Raw genomic sequence first — 8,051 nt, 5'->3', positions numbered from 1 at the left:
AAAAATGCATATAGTCAAATAGAAAAGATAAATCTTGAAAGGAGCAAGGGAGAATTGACCCTTCATGTACAGGGCCATCATAACTATAATAAAGACTAATTTCTCATCAGATAAAATAAAGGCCAGAGGGGTCAGCAAGTGGTGTAGTGGTTAAAGTGGTGTACTCCCACATGACCAAGTGTGATTTGAGTCCTTGACCCAGTGGCTTAAGAATCCAGCTAGGTACATGTGCAAGATGTATATGAGAGAGAATGGAGAAGAAGGGACTGATGCATGTCCATTGTACCTGGGGGAATATTTCTCAGTTCCCCTTTCTCTGTCTCTACCTCTGTCTCTGCCTCTTTGGTGAGCACACATGCTGTATGGTAAAAACCTAAAAAAAAACTTTGAGTTTGAAGGCAGAATTAAAACAAACAAACTATTCTTTTCAATTTATGACAGAAAAAGCATTTGGCAAAATTCACCATTTTTTATGATTAAAAAAGACTTAACAGAGATGGCAGTTGGTGTGATGGTTAAGGGTGCTTGCAAAGTGAATATCCCATCATATGTACATTTCTCACCAGTCCATTTAAAAATACTATAAAGTTATCTTCAATAGATAATAACTCATTTATTTGTCCCATAAATGACTTGCCTTTCTATTTATTTTCTTTTTTAAAAGAATTATCTATTTATTTATTTCCATTTGTTATTGCTATTTTTTTTCTTTATTTGACGAGAGAGAGAAAGAGAGAGAAAAGGAAAGTGAGAAAGCAAGCCACCAGGTCCAGGACTTGAGCCATGGTTGTCCATGTGGGAATCCAGTGCTCTTATCCACCACACCACCTGCTGGCCCCTCTATTTTTCTTCTTAATGTCCTTTTTCAGACTCTAGTTTTCATGCAATTCTATGTTCTTTCTCTATACTATTTCTTTCCTCCACACATCACTTCTTTACTTGAGACTTCCATGCTCCCACTGGAGTATCCTCTCTATTCTTGATTATCATTCATCTTTTTCAGACCACATCAACATTTTCCACCCAATTAATACACGTGTTTTGGGAAGCAACGACTGGGGCTCTTTTATATCATGATTCTTTTTATCCTAATCAGAAGAATCCTTCCCCCTTTCTGCACTAGTGAAATATTACAGAGGAAAATCTAAAATTTTACCTATATCTTTAAAATTGTGTAAGATATCCTATCCAGTATGAACTTCTAAGCTGCCACAGACCAACGAGATTAAAAAAGTTTTTTCTAGTATACATGTAAATTTGGCAAGTTAGACAAAGTAATCATTTGGTAAAATTGGTTATTCAGTAAAGTAACTTTAAGCCAAACTTTTCAGCCTACTATTCAAAAATAGCAAACTTCCTGGAAGCAAGCTATACCTAGGGGGTTTGTAGAAGAGAATCTATGGCTGGCACATATCACTACAAGTGTTGATGATAGTCGCTAAAATAGAAGATCTAAATCCGAGACACACACAGAAATGCATGCAAAGTTGCTTTTATAAGTGATAAAAGAGAAATTAATGAGGAGAAAGAACAACTGAAGAATATATTTTAGATGGTTTATTTGAAATAACTATAAAGTAATAAATAAAATAAGTTTATCAGTTCCATCCAAAAAAGATAAAAATGAGCAAAATGACACATAATTTTATGTGAGAATAAGGATACAACCATAAACAGAGTAAATAAGATAATTATGTACAACTGATTTTTTTTTAACTTAATGGACTTAAGTTTGCCATGATTAATAAAAACCTTTGTGGTAATTTAAATTGTCAAGAAGATATCAGGAGAACATCATTTAAAAGTTAAATAAGAAAATCACTGCATTGCTTTTCTCATGAAAGCAAGAGGCCCAACAATTTTCAAAGATGTATTGAAGGTATCTTTGAGGAATTAATCATTTTAATAGTATTTAAATTCTTCCTGAGGATATAAAAGTGGAGAAAAATTCCAGATTATGTTGGCTTAATTAGAAAAAATAGCAATAAGAAATCTTTACCTAAACAACACAACTACAGACCATATTAAGTTTTGAATTGATTCAAAGTATCTGAAATAAAAATGAATCTACTAGAGAGACTTAGAGCCTTTATAACTGACCAAATAAATGGCATGGTGGTTAAGACAGCTGGATCCCACACTGCCAACTTAGCAGTTTAAGTCCTGGACCCAATGGCTTCAGTAATACTCCAAACACAACTGCATGTGTGTCCAAAATCCCAAAGGGAGGAGAGATGAAGAGGGCATTGTGGCATGACCATTCCCCATAAGTGGTGCTTTCTCACCCTTTCTCTTTCAGTCTCTTCCTATTGAGTATGAGTACTCTCAGGCAAAATTAAACAGACAAAAATATGGATGGACAATTACTCAAATGTAGGGACACACAAAATTAGGGAATATTTTTATTATTATTTATCAAATTAACAGATAAATGGGGAGCATACTTTTCTGCATAGATTATAAAATTTATGATAAATAGTAATTACTCTGTGTGTGCATGTGTGTTTTAGACTGGATTTTGCTACATCACAAAACTCCTGCCTCAACCTCTGAAATACCTGGGACTACAAAACCGTAAAGGTTTTCAAGGTGCGCCAGCAATTAAGCTTAGGCTTCCTAGGTGGTCACAGCCTGTTGAGTAGCAGATCTACAACCAAACACCACCACAACTGGACCTCCATATTTTTTAAAGAAATCTTTTCATGAAAAGAAGGCCAAAACTAAAACATATTACATTCAGATAGGAAACGAAAGAACAAGTAAGAATCCATCAAATTTATGTACCACTGAACAAACTATACTGATATTTTTCTCGCTGTATTCTAATTCTTCATTCTCAAGTAGAATTATAAAGATCAACATAGTATTAATGATACCTAGAAATATACAATCTATAGCTGTTAAATCTGTCAATGCCATCTTCAGTAATTTTCTACCAGCATTTCCCTACTTACTTTAACTGAAAAAGTCTATCTTCATATGTCCGGAAATCTGAGAGGCACAAAGTTCTAGAAAATTGCATTGAGTAAAGGTAAAGATTGTTTCTATTTTACTGTTTTAAACAGTGATTGGTATGATTTGGAATATAGATAGATGACCATTTTCTATTTGGTTATGAACATTAGTTTTACTAATTTGATACTAGCTTAATACCTGAAGAGCAGTTATGGCCTTCTTAGAGCTTTGATTCTATCACTACATGAAGTGTTAGCTTAGATAAAATGATATGGGGATGCTTCTCTAGAGAAATATTTAAATTATTTAAATTTGGGGTAAAAGATATGCCTGCATAGACATTAAAGGGTGGAGGTATCTGAGTATCTGTGGGAAAATGAGGAAGAACATGTGAAAAAGAGGGAAAAAAGCTAGGATTGACCCTGGCAGATTAAATAAATAGCAAGAAAGCTAACATAGCTTGAGGGCATTAGAAAGAGAATTTCAGGTAATAAAACCAGCTACATATCCAGAGGTCAGTTGATATAGGACCCAGGAAACCACAGTTAATGATATCTGGTTTGATTTCAAATGTGCTGAGCCCAAATGCATTGGACGTATTTAACCTGTAAACGACATAAGCTGATTTACATTATATGAAAAGGAGCACTCCATAGGCAGCATGAACACCTTCCACTGAGGGGCATAATTCAGACCATGTGAAACAGGTGGATTTTTTGGAATGTCCAATAAAAGAGGATAATGAATGAATTATAGTGATGATGCAGGTCATGTAAAGTGATTAGAGGTGGATTTCATATCCAAGTTAAGAAACTAAAGGATGTATATGTAGAATGTGGTGAGGAAGAGAGTTGAGTTGATTCCAAAGATTTATCCAACTACACCGAATGAATACTGATGTGATTTACTGAAGTGGTGTAGCAAAAAGAGAAAGATATTTCTGAAATATTAGAAATTTAATTTAGGAGTTATCACCTTGGAGATGCCTTAAGTGTAGATGTGAGAAAGGAAACTTTGGGCCAGCAGATGACATAGCTGTGACGTCACTGGAGTCCCACATGGCCAACTGAGGTTTGAGTCCTGGACTTGGTGGCTTGGAACTCACACTGGGCACATGTGTGTACCCATGATCCCAGGAGGAGAATGGAAGAGAAGGGATTGTGAAGTGGTCATCCCCCTTGGGAGTGATTTCTCACTTTCCCTCTCACTGTCTCTGTCTCTCCCTCTGACAAGCACAACACCCTAAATCAAAAACCTCTACTAAAAATAAAAAGGCTGTTTATAAATGAGCTGAGGTTTCAAGATAACTTGGTACTAGTTAGAATAAGGCAATAACATGACCTAGTGAGAAGAGATTTCTGAAATATATATTTCAGTATTTCAGCAATAATAAATCTGTTTTGAAATTCAATGTCCCTATAATTTTTATCATTTGAATCACATCTAAGCAGAGTGGTACATTTAGCAATGGATGCTGGAATATTAGCTAGTACAGTTTGGGACATGCTGATCACACAGAGAAGGGAGGGCTGAACTTTTTCAGAATAGTATATGTATCAGTATTACAAGGCTTAATTCTGTTCACATTAGCATTCTTTTGATAAGTGATATAGCAATAGATAATCTATTATTTTTTCTTTTTATTGCTATTATAATTCAGACATAGTAATTGTTCCATAGGAGGCTACTTAATCCTAAAAACGAATGCAATAAATGAAATAATATGTATTAACATATCAAACTTTCAGAGAAAAAGAAAAAAGTGAGCAAAAGTCCTTGAGATCACAAAGTATAACATTAACCTTAAAACAGGATAACCTAGATAACTATGAATTTTAAACAAAATGCTGCTAATCCATGTCATATCATTTAATTATGTATCATTTATATAAGCAATTAGCTATTCTGCTATCATCTAGTATGGTTAGTCAATTTTCTCTTCCACATTCTTTGGGAACATTAGTTATATTAGTTATGTTTTATATCCATGTAATTTTACTGCCTGAGACACTATTCATAAGAAAGAAATGTACAGGGGTCATGGGAGGAAAGTAATTGAGAGAAACATAGATGTTAGGACAGAACAATTTTGAAAAGACTCTGGCTTCAGATTTACTTCACTTAATTGGGAACCTTGCCAGGGAATCAAAGCAGCTACTTTGGTATAAAAATACTTTTACACTTATTAGTGATTATCTAATATATATGTTTTAAAAATAAGATTTTTACATGTGAATGTTGTTTTTCCTTAGATAAATATCAAAGTCATCTTAGCTAAATCAGGTGAATTGCATATTTCCTTATAAATATTTAACTTCCAAGCAATATTTTAATTTTTTACTAAGATTTGCAGAATAGTTCAAAACACATGAAACCATTGTTATCTGTTTTATTCATGGTTCCATAAAACTCAAGACAGAACAGTGATATTTTACTGTTCCTATAGCTTTTATTTCCTTTGAGAAAAACTCGGGTGCTGCCAATTTTAGTTTAGTTAAAAAAACTTCAGCAATACAACAAAAAAGAAGTGAAGACATTTCACTATAAATATATTACCTTGTTATAAAACTGACTCACCTCACCACTTGATTTTAACTTGTTAAAGGAACCTTCATGTGAAAAAATAAATGGCAATAAAATTAGCAAATACAGATAATGGCCATCTATGTTTTTGAGTTGCAAATATATATAATATTATGATCAGCCTTAGGTGGTTCATGACCTAAATGGTAATATTATAATTCCTAACTAGTTTGGGTCTCTATAATTCCTAGAGGAAAATATAAGTAAGTAGCTGACATTTTCATATTGGGCTCATTTTTTGCTTCTCAAATAAAGTAATTGATCAATAAAGCTTTATTTCAATGATTCCAACATGGTACTATTGGAAAACTCTGAGTGTCTGTAATTTTATAATAGTTTCCATTAAAAAAGAGTTTCAAATAAGGTTGATAAATAGAGCTATAATGCTTATTTGGATTTTACAAACTTAAAAATTCTGACATATAAGAAAGATCTTTACTTTATTCAATTATTATTGCCCAAATTGCAACAGAATTAATGTCTTTTGGGGAGAATGCTGACTTGCAATTTTACTCCTGGACCCAGTATCTGAGATGATTCTCGGTCATTTTTGCTCAGTTTTCAAGACATTTAATATTCTATTTACTCTAACTTATACTTTCTCATACTTGCTTATGAATAACAAGGGTAAATTTTAACTAATTCATGAAATAGAATATATAATATTCTAATGTTAATATCAATAGCATCAGTTAATTAGTTGCAAAAATTTAGTCACAGCCCTATTCATGGCTCTAAACTCAGTTGAAAATCTAGATATATATAATATTCTAGAGTATATCAATGACAAAATAGTAATTCTGTGTTATAATAAATATAGTGCTATTTGGAATCCATTAAAATTGTCAAAATTTTGCAATTATTGAAAATGCTACTTTTAAAAATTATGGTAAATTACTTTTATCATTTTACTATAGGGCATGTGTGCTTCCTGGAGACAGAGAGTGAGAGAGGGAAAGTGAGAAAGCATCTCTCCACCCCCCAAGGAGAATGGCCACACCCCAATTTTTTCTCTTCCATTATCTTCTCAGGATTTTAGGCACACATGCACACATGCTGGGTGCTATTTTCACGTCACTGGGTGAAGCACACCAACCACACAGTCAGTCATGTAGAATCCGGCAAATTTAACCACCTTGCCACTTACTGGTCTCATAAATTATTGTACTTTTTAAAGCACATATTGTTATATTCACAATATATTTTTGACCATTTTTCTAAGACATGTTTGCATGGTTACATAAATATTTTTCACAACTGTAATTAATTTTTTTCTTAAACAATTTTTCATTTAATAAAAAATTTTTTATCTGTTTGGATAAATTATAATTTTTTTATTCCCATGGTGTCTGATAAGAAGTAGGTATTCAATAAATTCAAGTCAATAATTGTTCTTAATTAAAACAAGATAATCTTACAAGTAGCTTTCTAAGGATTATCAAGGGATGAGTAGCTTTATATGTTCTATTCAATGTGCCTTCTTATCCATAAATAACTTTATTTTTTAAAGACTTTTGCCATAGAGTGAGTGCACTTGTAGCAAAGAGAGAGAATGAGAGAAAGTAAGAAGAAACAGTGAGAAGGAAAGTGAGAAATCACCCCCTAGAGGGGATCACCAAAATGTAATCCTTCCTCTTCTGGGATTTTGGACATACACACACAGATACCTGACGTGATTTTCAAACTACCAGGTCTGGGATTCAAACCATGGTCGACCATGTGGGAGTTCAGTACCTTAACCACCACACCGCTGTAATAACTAAATTAAACTTTGTGTCAAGGTCAACCAAACTCCTCCCTACAGATAATCATACGAAGAGATTAAAAGTACCTGTACAAATACAGATTGGTAAGGTTGGTCTTCATAAATAATGGTCAATGCATTTAATCCTAGTTCCTTATGCATTTCAAACCTTCCAAAAGATATTAACTAGCAAAAGAGAAAAATTTATTAAAAATTTCTATTTATACTTAACAACAACAAAAGAAATTATTACTGTAGAAATAAAGATAGAGCATTGGTTACATAAAATAGATGAATCTATTTTTCTTTGTTAGTGTGGGTCGAAAACAATGATTAAAATATAACTTTTCCAAAGAGTCAAGAAATTTTTAATTCATTTGTTTCAAGACAAATATTCTAATTTGTGTGTAGATGTAATAACAACATTGATAAATCAATTTTAAAAATCATTTAACTTATTTAAACAGCAGCAAATGTACTGGATTCCTTACTAAATAATATTTATAATTTTCAAAGGAAGTTCACATTTGACTGAAAAAACGTAGCACCGTTACTCAGTAAACAGGCTACATAACTTCTAGTAGCCAGAAAGACATTATTATTTTTGTTATTATCATCATTCTTATTATCGATGTTATGAAAAGGTGCATTTATCTTCCCCCTAGGAATCCAGAGGTCCAGCTTGTAAGAAATGTGCTTTATGTTTAGAAAAAAATGAGTAAATGAAAGGATGAGGAAATAGCTCTGATGTTTTATTACCTCAGAATTT

The sequence above is a fragment of the Tupaia chinensis genome, unplaced genomic scaffold, assembly GCF_000334495.1.
Source record: "Tupaia chinensis unplaced genomic scaffold, TupChi_1.0 Scaffold000282_1, whole genome shotgun sequence".
In the NCBI taxonomy this organism is placed as follows: domain Eukaryota; kingdom Metazoa; phylum Chordata; class Mammalia; order Scandentia; family Tupaiidae; genus Tupaia; species Tupaia belangeri.
Note: the sequence above shows the minus strand (reverse complement) of the source record.